Raw genomic sequence first — 20,100 nt, 5'->3', positions numbered from 1 at the left:
CAGCAGATTGGCTAAAATTGAATAGACTGCTAACACCAGTTGCTTCTGGGAAGTAGGAAACAGGAGCTCTCAAATGTGCTTGTGGAAATATTAATTTAATCATTTTTTGGGAAAGCAACTAGGGAATATCAAAATTTTAAAAATACACATGCCTTTTAACTCAACAGCTAATATTTTCTCAAATAACACAAAATAGTTCACAGGATCTTAAAATCCAAGAATCTGAGAGTTTCCTTCTATCGTGTACCCCCAGATTAAACATTAATAATGAAGGATTATCCTCCATCTATGGAATTCTCAGTGAACTGAGAATTAAAATAGATATAGTACCATAAAAGTGATCTAGCTATTGCTCCTCTACTGGATAAATTAAGGAAATACATTTGGATGCAACAACTGCTTCAGAATGTCATTCCCACAAATAAAAAGTAAAGCCAAAACAAGGCAAGTTATACATATACTTAAGGGCAATGCATTGAAAAAATATTTTGTGTAAGTGCTTCTTCTTTTGTAAACCTTCCTTTACGATTATTTTCATTTTAAAATATACAGCAAATACTTAAAATAACAGATATTTACAGGGACCAGTTAGAGAACACATGTGTAAACATTTGCCCTAATGCTTAAATCCTTAATTGAAGGAACTGAGTGAGTGTGTGTGTGGAGGAGGGAATGTTTGCTTGTGCTTACCACGTGCCCATCATTGGGCCTGCAGTTTTGGGTTATTTACACTGTTGAGAGTGTTCTCCACTTGTACCTGTGAGACAAGGTGGCCTAGGGCCTAGGGTCCACCATCTTCCATGGAAGAGCTGGGCCTGCAGCTTTGTAAGCAAGTAAACATCATACCACCTTTGAACACTAGGTATTGTCTCCATTTCGCAGATGAGGGATCTGAAGCATAGGGACGTTAGGTCATTGGCATAGGTCACATATCTAATAAGTGACAAGACAAAGCTTTTCACTATAGCACAGTTGTGTATTCCAGTGATGAACAGTTGAGGGCCATTTTTATTTTATAATTCCATGTTTGTTTTAATATGTAAGAAAGACTACGAAAATCATGCATGCTTATAATGTCACATATATTATTGCCAAGTTTTAAAATGAATTGATTTTAAAGATAAATATTACACAACTAATAGTACGAATGGCATGTGGACATGACAACATATCAGGACTAAGTTTGTTTGAACTTTTTGCTCTTCTTTTTTCTACCAATAACTTTATATGCCATACAGTTACCTTACAGGATAAAATCACCGTTTGGCATTTTGCTATACAGTTTAGCTCTAGCCAGCTGACCTCTAAATCTCTCTTCCTGAGGACTGCCCACTGGAGCCCAGGAAGTTGATTTGCTGTACTTGAAGGACACATGGGCAAAGTCAGCTAGATGCCCACCACACTCTTTCTCTTTTTCTATTTCAAGATCTCCATTGTATCACTTCCACTAAGATGTCAAATAACGCAGACTCAGAATGCTCTAATATCTCTTTTTAAAATAAAGCTGTTTATAAAAATCAATGGCTTATAAGATATGTCTCTATATACTGTGTAGTTAACCAATGAATGTTTATTATGCCCTTTTTGTATGTAAGGCATTATATTAACTTCTTTGAGCACTGTCTTCTTGGCTTCATAATATTATAATTGAAGAGCATGAGATGTATATGTGAAAAGTGAACTTATAAAAAAAGTGGTGGTAGACTCAGGATGCTCATTTTAAAAGGACAGTAGGATGCATTGGAAATGTCATAATTCAGAGTTAGATACCTGTGTCTGCTGCTCATTAATGGCATATTTGTGTGACCTTGGACAATTAACCTAAGTGTTCTGAAGATTTCTCACTGTAAAATGGGGAAAAATCTATTTTGCAGACCTGATTGGAAATCATGAGATAATGTTTTGCAAAATATTTCATAAACTTCATAGTGACCTGCAAGTATGTGTATCTATCTCTGTCTCTATCTCTATCATCTCTATCTCTATCTCTATCTTTATCTCTATCTCTATCTCTATCTCTATCTAGTTTTTATTTATTTAAGTAAGCTCTCTCTCCAGGGTAGGGTTTGAACTCATGACCCCAAGATCAAGAGTCAGTTGCTCTTCTGACTGACCTGGCCAGGCACTCCATGAGTATGTTTCTATTTGTCACAAGGTTTTCTATGACAGAAGCATATATTACTAATAGGAGTTTTAAGGCTGAGTTACAGAATAACTGGTTTCATGTTTAGCCCTAGAAAAATAGTCGACTTATTTTTATTAATTTTTTTATTAAGTTTTTTATTTTAGTTCCAGTATAGTTGGTATATAGTGTTATATTAATGTCAAGTGTACAATATAGTAATTCAAAATTTCTTTTTGTTTTTTAAAAAGATTTATTTATTCATGAGAGATACATAGAGAAAGAGAGAGAGAGAGAGACAGAGACACAGGCAGAGGGAGAAGCAGGCTCTTCGCAGGGAGCCCGATGTGGGACTTGATCCTGGATCCTGGGATCATGCCCTGAGCTGAAGGCAGACACTCAACCACTGAGCCACCCAGGCAACCCATTTTTTTAAAAAAGATTTTATTTATTTATTCATGAGACACACACACACACACACACACACACACACACACACAGACATAGGCAGAGGGAGAGAAAAGAAGGCTTCCCGCAGGAAGCCAGATATGGGACTCGATCCCAGGACCCTGGGATTACAACCTGAGCTGAAGGCAGATGCACAACCACTGAGCCATCCAGGTGCCCCAGTAATTCAACATTTCTCTACATTACTCAGTGCTCATCATAAGTGTACTCTTAAGTCCCCATCATCTATTTCACCTGTCCCCACCTCTCCTCTGGTGACGATCAGTTTTTCTCTGTAGTTAAGAGTCTGTTTCTTTGTCTCTCTCTATTTTTTACCTTTGTTCATTCATTCTGTTTCTTAAATTCCACACATGAGTGAAATCATATGGCATTTGTCTTTCTCTGACTTATTGCGTAATATACTCTAGCTCCATCCATATCATTGCAAATGGCAAGATTTCATTCTTCTTATGGCTGAATAGTATTTTATTGTATATATAGACCACATCATCTTTATTCACTCATCAAAAGAGTAAATTTAATATAGTCAAAAGAAAGTATTGTATAATTACAAAATTCCCCCCTTGGAATTATTAAATAAGAAACTATTCTAAATGTGAAATAACTTATTAGAAAAGACTCATTTGTCCTACCAGATTCCAAGACTTTTTATAAAATAATGGTGATTAAATCAACATGGTGTTGATATTGGGAGATGCAAATAGACTCCATACATGCATGCATGTACACACACATCCACATACCTACACACACCCTTTCACATACACATGCACAGAAACTTGGAATATAACAGAGGTGGCATTGTAGACTGTTGGTGGAAAAAGACTATTAAATGGAGTGGACAATTGTTAACCAGATGAGAAAAAATAGGATAAGATACCAACCTCACACTCTCCATAAAATAAATTAATAATGTTCTGGTAGATTATAGATCTAGCTTGTAAAAATCTAAATCTTAAAACTTTTGAAAGGAAATACAGAAGAGTATATTACATTAGGATAGGAAAAGGTTTCTTAAGGCAAATTAAGAACAAATCATCAAGAAAGTTGGAAATTTTCGACTATAGTAAAATTAAAAATTTCTGTATGACTCAACAACAGACCATAAACAAAATTAAGAACCTTTACTGGAAGATTAAATTATCATCCATAGCTAACAGAAGTTTTTGAGTGTAGAATAGAAAAACAGATACAAGTAAATTGGAAAAACACTAAAAATAAAAACAAAATAGGTCTAAAATATGAATAGATAATTCACAAGAGGAAACATATGTGGTCCATAGCCATATATAAAGATAGTCAAACTCTCAGTAATTTGAGGAATGCACCCATAATCAGCAAAAATTTAAAGTCCGATTATATCACCTGTTGGTGAGAATATGAGGTGAGTGAGAACTCTTGCTTGTAGAAATAATGTAAATTAGCACAACCATTCTGGAGATACTTTTATGATTTTCAATAAAGTCAGAGTGCACATACCCTGCAAATCAGCAATACACATCTACATATTAATTCTCATACATGGGTAAAGTGACAAGGGCAAGGGTGTTTATTTCAATGTTGCTGGTAATAGTAAAAATGGTAAGTGTGGGATCAGCCAAATTGCCTGTCAGTAGAGAAATGAACAAGCAAGCTCTGGTTTAGTCTTACCATGGAGGGTTTAGCTGAAGGAAAAGATGAAATAAAGAAGTAAAAGAGAATTATCAAAATGGCTAAATCTCATTAATGTCTGAAATAAAGCAAACTGCAGAATGATACAGTAAATGTGATATAATTTCTGTGTAAATCCTATAGCATTTAAAAATTTACACATAGTTTATGGATATACACTTGCATAAAATGTGCTTGGAATGATATAATCGAACTTCAGTTTCCTGTTACATCTGGCAATGATGGGCAATTCCCTGGGATGGAATCTTAGTTGTTTCAAATATTTTATTCCTTAACAGAGGGATCTGAAGCAAATAAGGAAAGATGCTAATGTTTTAAAAATCAGAATGATAGGAAGGAGTATAAACCATCATTTTTACTATTTTATCCAATGCTTTTCTTCTGTATCTGTCACAATTTTTTTTATGATCCAGGAACTTTACTCCCCATTATTACCTAGGAGAAATTAAACATATATTCACAAAAGACCTATACAAGCATGTTCATGGCACCTTTATTCTTAACAGCTCTACACTTGACATAATACAAACGTCCGTCAACAGAGGAATGGTAGTCACACAGTGAAATGCTGCTCAACCATAGGAAGAAATGAGCTGCTGCCACACATAACAACATGGATGAATCTCATAAAAGCTTATGTTGAGCTAAAAAGAAAAAGACACAAGGAAGCTACATTGTAAGATTCCATTTATATACAGCAGGGTTGGCCACATCAGTTGAATAGCCCAGCACAAAGTGAAAATGGGGGCCCATTGTTCATGAAGCCGGAAAACAGTATCTAAAGGTACTAAGATATAAAGCTTTTTCTTCTTCCAAAGTCTTTTGAATTTTCATGGCACTTTTAATTTGTTATTCCATGGGGTTCTCAACAAAGAAAAATTAAAAATTAAAATTGTTATATTTAAATTTAATATTAAATATTACAATTCATTGTTCATCCTTATAATGTGCCATGCTAGTTTTAAATGCAGATGTAAGAACGTTCATCTTGTATGAGGAATAACTGAAATTACACAACTGGTGCTTTGTGGCTCATGCATACACATGTATTTCGTTCTTATCCAAACAGTGAAAGTGCTGCACAAAACTCATAGAACTGTTTCTATTTCACAGCCTGCTATGTGAGCATTGTACCAATGCTCTGTTCCTTCTGTTTAACGATGAGTAGAGTCTGAAGGGTAAAGGGACTATGGGTCACACTCTGGCCTATCCTTCCTTTCCTTTTATAGCACCATTTACAGGATCAGTGATCGACCAATACAGGGAAGTAACACAACTAGCAAAGGACATGATAGGGCTCCTTGGTCATTAGTGTTTCTTAGAACCCCATTGCTTTCCTTCTGTGTTTGAAGCAAGTTCTGATTGGAATGGAAAGTGTGACTTCTGAGGCTCGTGGTGCCCATGCTTACTCATTCCTAGAGGTAACCTGCTTACCTCACGCTGAGTCTCACTGAAGCCTCCCTCATCATTTCTCCTCTGGAATTGTGTCCTCCTGGAGCATGTAGAGCCCACGTGTGAATGGGGCAACAAGGAACAGCAGATGCACACCATTACTCCTTTGTCCAATCAGATGCCACTTACGAAACACAAGTTCAAAGATAAAGTTATTGAGAATTTCAAGAAAATAATAGTAACAGAGCACTGAACTAAATGTGAAGCCCCCTTGAGCATAGTTATATCTGTATACATTTCGTTAATGTGTGGATACATTTCTCACAATTCAGCAAACTTAAAATCTGTGCAACTTGTTATGTGTAAGTTGTAAGTAAATAAAAAATAAAATGACCAAAAAAAAATGACATCCCCCTCCCAGTTTTCTCCTAAGTGTAAAACTACAGAAGAATTTTATATTTTGATTTAATTTTTCTGGTGACTAATCATGTACTGAACAAAATCAAATTGATTAAATAATCAATAGATTACTAAATTGATCAGTTACCAGCTTCCTCTTCCATTTCCCCCCAGCTCTGTGACCTACTTCAATAGTTGAAAATAGCAAAACTATTACACAGTAACAGAAGGTAATTTATTTTGTCTTGTTCCATATTTCTTTTTTTTTTACAAAGAAAGTGTAATTATCCGTTTGAATAGCATAATACATGAAAAAGAAGGTTGTAATGATCAGGCTACAATTTCAACAAAAAAAAGGTATTTCTTGCTTCTTTTATGCTTCATGAAACATGTAATGTGTCTGCAATTTATGAGGAATTTACATTAATTTTTCTCAGTGACAGTATAAGCCCCTAGAGAGAAAAGGCTTTGATAGGGATCATGATATTTTGCCTCAATGTACTCATTTATCCTGGTCAAGGATGCAAATTGGAGGACGTTTCCCTCAGTGCCATGATAATCACACATTGAGAAGGAAGAGAGTTCAGTATTGCTGGACTTTTGTTCACACTTAGTTATCACATTTGCAATGCGATCAAGAGCTTTAACATACTGTCCTAAGATTTTATTTTACCATTTTTCCCAATGACTAACGTCCAGCAGGATAGTGAATTATTTTTACATTTGTCTGTAACACAAAAGCTAACATACCGTTTAATTCTTAGTTCGTGGAGGCAATGTTTGACAGAAGTACTTTGTAAAGAGATTTAGGAATACGTCTTTTTTAAGTACTATGTTATTTGTTCAGAGCTAATTTATTACCCTGAATATTTGCTATCTTTAAAGGGAAAAATCATTTTAAGAGAGTACAACAAATGGAAAAAATTTCAGGCATGAAAAGTTTTTTATTTTTTTATCTTGCAGTCCAACAAATTGCTCAGTGCTTCTACATGTTGTCTATAGGAGGAGATCCTGAGGGGAGGTGTATGGTGAGCGGAGTCAATAGCATTACAAGCTTGTCCAAAGGAAGACAACAAAACAAGGGCAACACTTTCCAAATCTCAAAAACCATTACCAGCATTATTCTTGTCTGAATTACTATTACTATTACTATTACTATTACTATTACTATTACTATTACTAATGACTCAATTTGCTCTTTTTTTTTTTCAGTGTATAGCTGAAGATGTTTCTCCTCTTGTTCTGAATCATTATTTTGATCTTTCACTGAATGGTTCATACTGTGGGCCCTCTGGGACTTAATTCAACAAGACCGAATCCGAAAACATCATTCTCCTCTTTAAACCAGCTCTTCCTTTTCTCTTAATTCAATTTTATCATCCTTTCAACCACCATAAGATTTTGTCCACCAAGGGCCTCAAGAATCCACTAGTCTCTTCTCCAGCATCCTCTACCCTCCTCTCCTAGGCCCTCCTTTCCCTCTGACGTGCAATAGCACACCACTTCTCTTCCCTGCCTTAATTTCTGCCCTTTTTACTGCATCGTGTGGAGTCCCCCAGCCAAATGCATCTCCATAAGATGCCGTTTTGAATCTATAATTTTTAAAAAAGATTTTATTTATTTATTCATGAGAGACACAGTGAGAGTGAGAAGCAGGTTTCCTGTGGGGATCGCCATGGGGGACTCGATCTCAGGATCCCAGGATCATGACCTGGACCGAAGGCAGATGCTCAACCACTGAGCCACCGGATGTTCCTTGAATCTATAACTTTTAAAGAACTCAGCTAAGATAATGAATCTTTCAGAGGAAGACTGATCATGTGAAGGAACAAGCAGTCCCTGGTGCTCACTCTCAGTTGCCTCGGATGAATTTATTACAGAGGTGGAGTTGGAGAATCATCGTCACCTAGGGCTCTCAGCGTCAACATTCTTCATGATATTGTCAGCCCATTTTGATACAGGGAATTAGAGCTGCAAGATCCTTTTGTGTCTTTCTGACCCCAAAGAAATATGCATTCCTAACCTTTACTCCAAAAATAGTCTTTTATGGCCATTTTATTTTTTAACATTATGGACTGTATAAAAAATCATGAAATTATAATGTGTAATACACCAGAGGGGATCTGGAGACATTTGTATCATGTTCAGTGAAAAGATCCATTACATTTACTTTATATAATTGTATACTTTGTAAATATTAGATATTGAGTGTGCTTAAAATGTTCAAATAAAATCCTTCAGTTTTTTTTTTTTTAAGATTTTATTTATTTATTCATGAGAGACACAGAGACACAGGCAGAGGGAGAAGCAGGCTCCACACAGGGAGCCTGATGTGGGACTCGATCCCAGGACTCCAGGACCACACCCTGGGCTGAAGGCAGGAGCTAAACTGCTGAGCCACCCAGGGATCCCTGAACATAACACTTTAATATTAAGTTTTATGCTTTTAATGGTTGTATTTAATTTCTGATTAATATTTTTGGATAACAATCTCTTCATTTTTCTTGATAGTCCCCATCAAAGAGAAATCTTGTTCACCTACTACGTGATTCTAAAAATTAGAGCCATTTGGAAACCATTCAAGTGAAGCATTTATAACAGTTGACACTGTACCTAAGGCAGCTCTTTTTTTTCCCTTCAGAGATGTAACATTAAAATCATTTTTAATGTGAATAGATCTTAAATCTACTTCAATTGTTCCAGCTCAGAATTTCAAAATAATGATAAAGCTCTAATTTGCAGAATGTGGCTGCATTTTAAAGCCATCACCTGAAACTAGTTTGAATCAGAAAGGGGGGCCAATGAAGCCACAGAGCCACAGAAGTAGAATCATAGATATGATTTGGTGGTGCCTGCCAAGAATTTTGCCTGAGTCTGCTCCCATTCCCACCTCCCGCTGGTTAGTGTACTAGGGCTGCCTGCTGGCCTCCTGCGGTCCTTGGGCCGGGAGCTTGGGCACTTCTGCAGGCCCGCTGTCCCTGATGGGTGGCAGCACATGGGGCAGCAGGCTGCCGAAGGTCATGCCTTGGGCTGGCACCTGCTCATCTACAGCGGTGGGGACTAGCACCTGCTCATCTGGCTCGGTGGGGACTAGCGCCCACTCATCTGGCTTGGTGGGGACTAGCGCCCGCTCATCTGTGGCTGTGGGGACTAGGCCCACTCAACTGGCTTGGTGGGGACTTGAGCCAGCTCATCTGTCTTGGTGTGACTAGTGCCCACTCCTTTGGTTTAGTGGGGACTAGCGCCCGCTCATCTGTGGCTGTGGGGACTAGGCCCACTCAACTGGCTTGGTGGGGACTAGAGCCAGCTCATCTGTCTTGGTGTGACTAGTGCCCGCTCATTTGGTTTAGTGGGGACTAGCGCCCGCTCCAGTAGTGGGGCTGGGGGCGACTAGCGCCTGCTCATCTAGGGGACTAGCGCCCGCTCATCTGGCTTGGTGGGGACTAGCGCCCGCTCCTGTGTGTGTGTGGGGGGCGACTAGCGCCTGCTCATCCAGCGCGGGGGCAAGGGAGGAAGCAGCCAGGGCGCTGGGTGCCAGCGTGCCCACTGCTTGCGTTTTGCGGGTGGGCAGGTGCCCCCCGGGGGCCAGGGACACTTCCTGGAGCCCCTGCCTGGAGATGCTAGCTGCCTGGGCACCTGGTCAGCTGGGAGCACCTGGTCATCCCAAAGAGAGACAACTTCTCTCTTGAACTCCTGAACAGTTGTACTTTCTATGGTTCTCTTCTCACTCTCGTGTTTTTCAGTGAATCATTTTATTGTTCCAAACAGAAAGCAGATCTCTTCGAAGACTGAAGCTGTGACTTCATCCTTTGTACCCGAGGACGCGCACCTGGAACATCCTCCATGAATGTCTGTTGGATTGCACTGAATATAGATACAGAAATAAAGTCCTTAAGAACTTCAGTGGTCCGCTCAAGGTTACGATGGGAAGTCGGTCAATCTATTGTTAATCCAGCAGTTAAACATACTGAGGAAAATTCGGTTTTTATAATTTGTTTTATAATGTAGTGCAGATCAGCCGAATGGAGTATTCATTTTTTTCTGCAAAAACAATGCTGAGGTAGTTTTGCAGCTAGCTTCAGGATCCTTCAAATTCAATGATTTTTAGGTTTTGTTGTTTTTAAACCAGGGAAATTGGGGCACCTGGGTGGCTTGGTTGGTCAAGCAACCGCCTTTGGCTCAGGTCATGATCCTGGGGTCCTGGGATCCAGCCCCACTTTGGGCTCCCTGCTCAGCTGGGAACCTGCTTCTCCCCCTGCACCCCTCCTGCACATACTTAGGCTCTCTCTCTGAAATAAATAAAAAATAAAAGCTTAAAAAAAATAAACCAGGGAAATCATGTATATTTCAAATGAGTTCCAGTATATAAAACAGATAAAAGTGGAGCAGCCTAAAACGATGCATAGGCCAAATGTGACCTTCTCCCACCACCCTGTGGGCTGTCAGGCACCTCTGCGGAAGGTGGGGCTCCAGGGCACACAATGTGAACACGGCTGCCCCAGGGTTCAATCCCATTGTGTAAAGACGGGGCTTGCCAGGCAAGGAGACCCTGGGGCCCATCCTGGGCTTCTGCATTGGAATGCAAATTCCAGGGGATTCTTACCTGTCCTAACGTCTAGAAGCATTAATTTGGAGGATTTGGGGGATATTAGGATAGGAAAGAGAGTTATTAAATAAGAATTTATGTATAATAAATTATGTAGAATAATTCTTATGTGTAAGAATTTATGTGTAATAGACTCGGGAAATAAAATCGAATGCATTATATACATGAGGGGACGCTGGCCTGGCTTCGCCTTTCCGGCTTCCCGCATGCGTTTCCCTGGGCGCCCGAGAAAGGGGTGCAAGGTTTGGAAGGTAGAGGAAGCCGTGAGGTGACCCCGGAGGTTTAGTGCCAGGTTCCAGGTGCCACCGTTACTCGTGCCTGTGGCCGCCAGTCCGCGCAATTTGCCTTCTCTCCAGGCGCAGGTGTCCCACACCTGGCGGCCTCAGCTCCTGCGGCCCCTGCGGGCCCGGGCCTGTTGCACCTGCAGCCGCACACCCGGTGGACTCGGGTCCTGCGGTTCTTGCAGGCCAGGCCTGTTGCACCTGCAGCCGCGCACCTGGCGGCCTCGGCTCCTGTGGCTCCTGCGGGCCAGGCCTGTTGCACCTGCAGCCGCGCACCTGGAGGCCTCGGCTCCTGTGGCTCCTGCGGGCCCGGCCCTGGCGCACCTGCAGCCGCGCACCTGGCGGCCTCGGCTCCTGCGGGCCAGGCCTGTTGCACCTGCAGCCGCGCACCTGGCGGCGCGGGGACGTCTGCGGGTGTGCGGCGAGGCCGCGGGGCCAGCGGCATCCTCCTGCGCGTCCGCGGGGCTTGCCGCCTGCCTTGCTGAGCGCCGGCTGGTCTGCGTGGCTGCTAGCTCTGCAGTGACAGTTCCCCGCCCTCCCCCTCGGACCCAGCCCACCTGTCACACCTTGGGCCGGCGGGCAGGTGCGGAGCCCGCGGTCCGGCAACGACCTCTTCCCCAGCTCGCCCTGGCCTTCCTGCTCAGGGATGCTTCTCTGATTCTCCCGCTACCCCCACCCCCTCCGGAGTTTTCTTTCCCCGGCTTCTCCCACAGTTTTCAATCCCTAAAACGAACCTCTCACTCCATATTACTCATTATGGTCTTTCCTGATTCCCCGATTAAGCCCTGATACCTGTTGAGTCCACCAGTGACCGCTGACAGGCCGCCTTCAGGTGTGGCCCATTCCAGGTGTTCTGTATACGTCCTATCCGAAGGTTTTCTTGAGGCCTTGAAAGGGGAATTACTTTTTCTAGAACTTTTGCAGTTTGATATGCTTTGAACATTCTTTTTTGGTTTCTTGATGAAGCACAGAAGACAGCTAAGATACTACTTAATGACTCTCTATATAATTTCATAAAGATAAATAAAAAAAAAAAAAACAAAACCCAAACAACCCACAACCATAATCAAGGAGCACTAAATCAGAGGAGAAAGCTCGAGAGAGATAGGCTATTAAGAGAAAGAGGACAAGGGTTATTGGAAAATATAAAGGGATAATAATAAACTAGTTGTTTTGTACCAAGAAGCTAATCCTGCGTTTGAGTCAGCCTCTCCTCTTTTTCCCTTAGTTGCCTTTTTTCAGTTAACCATTTCACATCAGCCAAGTATGAATTTCAAGTAACATAGGATTCTCTGTTTTCCTGTTTAAATTAATGTAAAATTTGGTGGGAAAATGGGGCCAGTTTTGCTCCATCACATGAAACCCTCTGTTTTAGATCTTAGGAGTCTTCTTGTACTTTAAACTGAGTCATAAAATGGAAACAAAAGGCGCTAATAGTTTCTCTTCCTCATAATGAGGTCTGTTTCATCTGCAGCCAACTACTAATTGCTTCTGGAATCCATTCAAATTTCCAAATGTTCTCTTCTACCCTTGACGGGAGGATTCAACAACTCTCCTCTTCAGATGTAGGGTTATTTTATTTTTTACAGTAAGTCCTAATATTTTTGAGCTAGTTCTTGTCTATTTCAGGTGGTTACCTTGGAAGTCATAAATTTAATATTTTCCAGATTTTTTAAAAAAAGATTTTATTTATTTATTCATGAGAGACACACAGAGAGAGGCAGAGACATAGGCAGAGGGAGACTTTCCAGATCTTGATAGTAGAGTAATATAGAATGTGTGAACCTCACTACTTTTCAACCAAAAGATACTTTGCTGGTGATCCTAAAAGAGTTCCTGGACCGCTCTTCTCCCTCTGCCAGAATGAAAGCTCCATGAAGGCCAAGATTTTGGTTTGTTCACTGTTGAACATCCATCCAAGGGAGGCCGGTTTGGCCAACACCTTGATTTTAACCTTCTCTATTTTTTTTTTTTTTTTTTTTTCAGATTGCTAAGCTCCAGAACTATCAGAGAATACATTTGTGTTCCTTGAAGCCACTAAATTCCTGGTAATTTGTTACAGCAGGGGCAAGAACACTACCACACTGATAGTGTTTTTTTTTTCTTTGTGTCAAATGGTTATTTATTTATTTATTTATTTATTTTAATTTTGGGAGTGATCTTTATAACTTTTCATAACTTTGTAATTTGGTTGGTTGTCCTTAAGTTTGTAAGGGAAATAAAATGTTATAAAGCCAACAATTTATTGCTGATTTTCCTGCCAGCACCTTTGTTTTTTATTCTGGAATTCTTCAAAGTTTAATGAAGGCAATTTCAGTATAAATTGATTATAGTTTATTTTTTAAAGTTAGAACACACTGGATGATCTCTTAATTTAGGAACACATAACTTTACTAATTGCTTCCATAATGACTTTCCCTTTATTATCTCCCTTATGCCTCACAGAAAAACCCCTTTAAAAGTATATATTAACCTTTTCATTCTTCAGATGAGGAAACAAATTAAGGAAAATTAACTTATCTTGCTTAAGGTGAAACTGATTGAAATTAGTAGGTAACTTATAAGAAGACATTTGAATTCAAATCCCTCTGAAGGATGTATTCTTATATGTTATTTTATTTTCTGAAGGATGCATTCTTATGTATTATTTTATTCTGAACCCACTGGTAACACATAGCTTCATTCCAGTTAAGGTGAACTTTTAATATTCAGTTGACCCCTGAACACCACGGGGATTAGTGATACCAACTCCCATGCAGTTGAAAATCCACGTATAACTTTTGATTACCCCAAAACTTTACTTATAGCCTACTATTGACAGGAAATCTAACCGATGGCCTGAACAGTTGATTAACATTGATGATTAATGCATATTTTGTATGTTTTATACACTGAATTCATATAATAAATAAGTTAGAGGAAAAAAACTCATAAGGAAGGGAAAATGCATTTATAGCATTGTATTGTATTTATTTAAAAAATCCACAGAGGGAAGCCTGGGTGGCTCAAGCAGTTGAGCATCTGCCTTCGGCCCAGGGCATGATCCTGGAATCATGGGATCGAGTCCCACACTGGGCTCCCTGAATGGAGCCTGCTTCTCCCTCTGCTTGTGTCTCTGCCTCTCTCTCTGTGTCTCTCATGAATAAATAAAAACTTAAAAAAAAAAAACCCAAAAAACAAAAAAAATCCACTGATAAGTGGATCTGGGCAGTTCAAACCTGTGTTGTTCAAGGGTCAACTGGATTGTCTTTTGTTTGAGACATAGAAGAAAATGTTAGTAATTGGACTCTGAATTCTCTTTCACAGGAGAGGGTAGGGGTCCTACAGACAGGCCCCTGACGCATATGTGTGTTGGCATGAGGTTTAGATCATATCGACCAGACTGAGTTAGGTTGAGGGCTGTCAGTAGAGTGTAGTAAGAACCAGTAATTCATGGGGGTCATGTCAGGTTAAAGATTTGATAAAGAAGAAGGGAGTTAAGCTATGAAGATGAATATTTTCACTCATCAGACTGACAAATGAATAAATCCATACTTCGATCCATACTTTGATAAATAAATGCATACCTTGATCTAACACTTTTTACTGCCTGGATTTGGGTTCTTTTGGGTCTTGTAGGATCAAAGGAGCATATAGTCTAAGGTACTTTTTTCCCTCAACTGAGGCAAATCCCCTCTGATGCCCCATGAATTAGGAAGTGTTGTGCTCTGGGTGGTGGGAGCAGACACTATTCCAGGTCCTGTGAATGCAGTGCGTGCTGTTCCCTGTAACTCTTCCAGGTGGTTCTTTCCCGGGCCTTAGAGTGTTTCCTTACATGCAGGTGCTGGCCAGTACTTGGCTGAGGACTTACAAGGACCATATATGCAAATTTCTCTCTTCAGGCAGCTTCTTTAACTCTCTGTGTTGCCAGTTCTAGCCTCCGTCATCTTCCCAGAGTCTCACTTGCATCTCTCCAACTCAGGGAGACCTTGCCCTCAGGTTGGGCCTTCCTGCATCAGGGTCTGGAAACTCTTAAAGCAGTAACCTGCGACAATTCCAGGGTCATTTATTACCTCTTAGTAATACCTCACTGTCCGTCACTGTCTGATGGTCATTGCCTTAAAGCCATTGTTCCAAATATTTCATTTGGTATTCTCGGTTGCTCTAGGCAGGAGGATAAATCTGATCTGTTCTTCCATTTTGGCCAGAAGCAGAAGACTATTTCATTCATTCATTCATTCATTCATTCATTCATTTATATCTACATGTCTATTTTGTTTCTGTTAGAAACATATTATCTATTGAAATTTTGGTCCAGTCTCTTCTCCTTTACCTCTACTATTCAAACTTCAATACTTAAATTTTATTCAAGTGAAAAGAGAATTATATGGCTGGTGTGAGAACTAAATATTTCACCTCATTAAATTAATAGGTTTTAATTGAATTAGGGGTGCTCTTTATTATTTATCAGGAACAGGAACTCATCTCTTCTGCATGTTATTTCTCTTTGCTTTTATTTATTTAAGTATATAATGAGTGTCTCTTTTCCTGCATCCAGTAACATGAATGTGCATGAGACCTGGACCCGTCATCTGATCTTCAGTTCATGCTTAATTCCCCTGATTATATGGTATTTCCATAATAACTTCCAATGTACTAGTGAGTTGTACACTTTCCAACATCAACTGTAAAAATTAAGTTGCTAACCTAAAAACATTATTTTAATTCCAGGTAAATAATGCTGAACCCACTTATAGCGATGCTGTTGTGAGAGATCCTTGGACAGCCCCTGCGTGGGTCTCCACATGGCCTCCTTTGGGCAAAGCAACAACCTGGTGAGCAGCTGTCGTAGGAAAACTACTCTTGAAAAGCTGTTTGTAGATTTTGACAGCACTGAAGTCATTCATGGCAGCCAGCAAAACGGTTGTTTTTACATTAGTGAAGTCACAGCCTGCAGCTTTCAGAATTTCATCTATGTTTATAAGAGCTTGTTTGGCTTCTTCCGCGGGCCCTCCTGGCACCAGCTGTCCCCGGGAAGGGTCCCTGCCTAGCTGTGCTGAAATGCAAGTGGTCCTGCCAACTCACACAGCTTGACTGTAGGAACCAGTGGTCCCCAGGGCTTGCACATTGGGGTCACCTTTCTGATGGAAGATGCCATGGCTAACCCTGCTGTCTGCTGCTCCAGGAGAACACTCCCCATACGCTGCCTCTACTAGCATCTCACTGGGCTAACTGGAGAGGCTACTGCTTTTATTTTTATTTTTTATTTTTATTTTTTGAGGCTACTGCTTTTAAAAGAAGGACAAATCTACAGAGGATAATTACTAACCAGACTTTATTGGAAATAACTAGTAATTTGCAAGAACTCTTATTTTGCAGGCATTTACTCTTTCAAGTTTTCCTGAGTAGCTTTTTCCTGGGGCAGAAGGTTCTTCTATCTGCGAAAGGGACATGTTTTGGGGTGTCAGGATATAGGTGGGGGTGATATTTGCAGTTGAGGTTCCTCCTTGGTGTGCTTTACCTTCCAAAAGAGCAGTTCTGGGTACGAGTCAAGGTGCTGACAGAGTGGGGAGGGCACTGATGAGTTTGGTTCTAGAATTTTCAGCGCGTTGTACATTTTGTCTCATTTCAGCATAGCAACTGCTACCTTAGACCCTTAAACAAATCCTAATTCCTTCAAGCACGTGATTCTTTTCCTAAGCAGTTTGACATAATCACTTCCCTTCAGGATTAACTGCTTCACGTAGTCTTTTCTCTGTACAAAGAGGCCTGCTCACTAATTGTTAGTACTTTTTTAAAGTTGCGTATCTTTTCCAATCTCAGGACAAGTCCAAATTCCTGCACAAATCAAATGCATAATATTTTATACTCCATTCTAATGTCTCCACGTCACCAATTTTCTGGTAAGATCCATTTAAACTTCAGCTGGAATTAATGTCCGACACAAGCAATATGTATGTCCAGCTGGAGTTTAAAGATAATTTCTGATCATTTTTCTCTTTGAAAATTCCTGCCTTCTCTCTATTTCTCCCTGGGAAGGTAGGAAGTGAGTTTCCCATGTGAAATACAAGTTTGTGTTCTGTGGTGGCTTTAAATCAAACCCAGTTTTCGTCTTTTACTGTCACTGTAATACGTTGCAAAATTATATTGCATTTTGGAAGTTTTCCAAGTTTGCTTCAGATATGACCCTTTTCCCTTTGTCACAGGTTAATGAAGCTAAGCTTCCTGTTTGGTTTGAGAATTTTATTAAGAATGTAGTAAGAGAAACTTATAAACAAACCTCTCAAGCCTGTTGCTGACCCAAGGCAATAAAAAGATCTTGTTAATTTATAAAAACCATTTTCAGATTGTTTTTCCAAAAGAAGCTCTGCTCACCGAAAGAAATAATAAACTGCCTTTTAGTCAGCTGCAAACGCATATAAACAAACCTAGTGAGGAATTATCTTGGCAGGATATGGTCAGATTTGTCTCTGGAAGAGTTCCTTTTATTTCCACATGACAGATTCACATGCTGGTGAAGTTTGAGCAAATGTTTGCGGTGAAATGAATTGAAGGAACCCCTTGGCAGACAGCATTGCTTTACCTTCCTGTGACACCTGCAGTTGCCTAAAGTCTCCCTTTGGGGCTCACTTCTCTGTGAGGACATCCCCTTGGATGTCTGAGTCCAATCACTGGACTCGAACTTGGGAACCAGTTCATTGCAGACAGACATCACTGTAACTCTTATAAACAAATCCTGGTTGGAATGGATTTCCAATACTTTGTTTTTCAAGACACACATTTTATTTCATTTGTGTCTTTGTAATCTATTCCCCAGACACGTCTTGTTTATTTTAGTCACTGTCTGCCAGAAACCCACTTGACCAGTGCGGAGGAAATTTTTCTGCTGAAGTCTCGGAGTTGTTTTTATTTTTATTTTTATTTTTATTTTTATTTTTATTTTTATTTATTTTTATTTTTTAAAGATTTTATTTATTTATTCATGAGAGACACAGAGAGAGGCAGAGACCCAGGCAGAGGGAGAAGCAGGCTCCCTGTGAGGAGCCCGACAGGGGACGCGATCCCAGGACCCCAGGATCACGCCCTGAGCCAAAGGCAGAGGCTCAACCACTGAGCCATCCAGGTGTCCCTCCAAGTAATTTATATTGAACACAGAGGGCACCCGTTTCTTACTAGGAGTAGTTGAACAGTTGAATACATTTTGATCTGTTTCCTTAGGCAGAATTTCATAATGGGACGCCACCCCCCTTAGAGCTGGGTGACTGGAGCCCCTGCACTGGGTGCCCTGCCCCCAGCCACCGCCGCCTCACTGGGCCAGAACATCTGCCAGCCAGGAGCTTCCTTTCTCCCGCCTCCCCCACTCCTATACCCACGCCAGGCTCTCTGGGACCACAGGTGTCCCCGTGCAAATACACGGGCTTGCTTGCACACCCTAAGCTTGCTTTTAATGACAGCTCAGGCATCTTCCCCACATAGGTCACCTGAAGTCCAGCTGTCCACCCCTGCGCTGCAGGCCACGGGGCACACAGGAGGGGGAGGTGATCAGAGCATGGGAACGTGGACTGGCTTCTTCTCTGATATGCACAGAGGCCCCTTATGATACCAAGTGGATCTGGGTGGTGGTGGCTTGGAATTGTGAGGGTATAGGAACCTTAGTTTGTGTTATTCCCAGGCTGTAAAGGATAGAGAAGAGCCTTGGACAGGGAAATAAGTCATAAAAAACTGAAAATCATGTTTTTTTTTTTTTTTTCTCAAAGAAAGTTATATGCATGCATGTATGTAAGTAAGGGATATGTGCAGTGGGAAGATGACAAATCAATTACCAAGGGCAAGAGATCTTTAAGTTATATGGACTGACTTTATCCTTTCACCTGTGCACCTTTCTCCGAGTCTTGGAGCCCCTACCCAGGGGCGTTTCTCGTCAAGGTGAGGAAGAGCGGGAGATATGCTGAATGAACATTGCTGGGTCATGATGTGAGAGAGGTATTAGCTAACACCACAGTGGTAAATCATACTGCAGTTAGGTAAATGCATTAAACCTGACATGTTGTATATTTTAACTCACACAATGCTATCTGACAGCTGTATCTAAGTAAAAAGAAAAGAAAAGAAAAGAAAAAGAAAAGGAAAGAAAAGAAAAATTTATAGGGCAGAGTACCTGAAAAGAGGGAGCTTCAGAGAATTTGAGAGATCTGCAGAGGATCCCCGAGAGTCTTCATCTGAATATGGGACCAACCTTGCGTCAGGAAATTACCTGAAGCCAAGAAGAAAAAGAACACTCAAAAGGTTCAAAAGGAATAATTCCCAAATAATCTAAATACTCATTTAAAAGGCAGAAATTCTTGAAAGTGAGGTGGTTAGACTGTAAAATGGTACCTTGACAGAACAATTAAAACTTAAAAAAAGAAGAAAAGAAAAAAAAAAAACTTTTAATAGTAAATCAAATCTTATTTGTCTGAATTAAAAATAAAACAAACAAATGTTCAGTCTGTAATGAAAACAGATGTATGACCCCTGGGAAGAAGATTTATATCATTTTATAAAACTGGTATAAAAATTGTGTTTCAATTATTTCTGTAGTCTGACAAAACTAATTACATATGAACATTAAACATTGTTTTCCTCTAAATTTTTTCCAGTCTCATCCAAAACTGTGTATGAATAAATGTATGTTATAAAAAATTCTCATAAGATGCCATGGAACTTACTGCTTTCACGGAGTAGAGGTGATTTTTTTCTTGTAAAAGGCACACCAAATAATCAGTAGGGTCTGAATAAAAAAAAAGATTTGTTAATTTTGGGAGGAGTCTTTTTGGAGTCTATGTTTAGTCCTTTGGACCAACATTATTTATGAACTGAATTCAATATTCCGAGGCCATTAAACATTAGTTGAGAGTTTGCCGGAGGCCAGGCACTTTTCTAAAATCCACACTACAATTCAGTGATGCAGGTACTATTACTGTCATTCCCGTTCCTATGGATGAGGACACTGGAGTCCAGAAAGTTAAGGAATCAATCCAAGCTGCTCTCAGTAAGTGGCTCAGCACGGATCTCATACCTTCTGATTAAAGGGGAATTATCCTGATTGTTCAGTTTTATCCTGTTGGTATTTTGATTTCAATTGTTCATGGTAATGAAAAAACGATAAACTTCTTATATGTAAATTGAAATTATTTGTCAAT

General features: G+C 40.2%; 1 long non-coding RNA gene across 1 annotated transcript; it reads right to left on the bottom strand.

The window, feature by feature from the left end:
* Positions 1 to 4,765: 4,765 nt before the first annotated feature.
* LOC119867837 lies at positions 4,766 to 19,691 on the bottom strand. Its single transcript, XR_005370016.1, has 4 exons — positions 19,627 to 19,691; positions 19,077 to 19,172; positions 5,696 to 5,837; positions 4,766 to 4,905 (listed from the first exon to the last, which is right to left on the bottom strand). It is a non-coding gene; the product is annotated as an uncharacterized LOC119867837 (long non-coding RNA).
* Between the last annotated feature and the right edge of the window lie 409 nt (positions 19,692 to 20,100).

The sequence above is a fragment of the Canis lupus genome, chromosome 15 (assembly GCF_011100685.1).
Source record: "Canis lupus familiaris isolate Mischka breed German Shepherd chromosome 15, alternate assembly UU_Cfam_GSD_1.0, whole genome shotgun sequence".
In the NCBI taxonomy this organism is placed as follows: Eukaryota; Metazoa; Chordata; class Mammalia; order Carnivora; family Canidae; genus Canis; species Canis lupus.
Note: the sequence above shows the minus strand (reverse complement) of the source record. Positions and strands in the feature narration are given on the sequence as shown.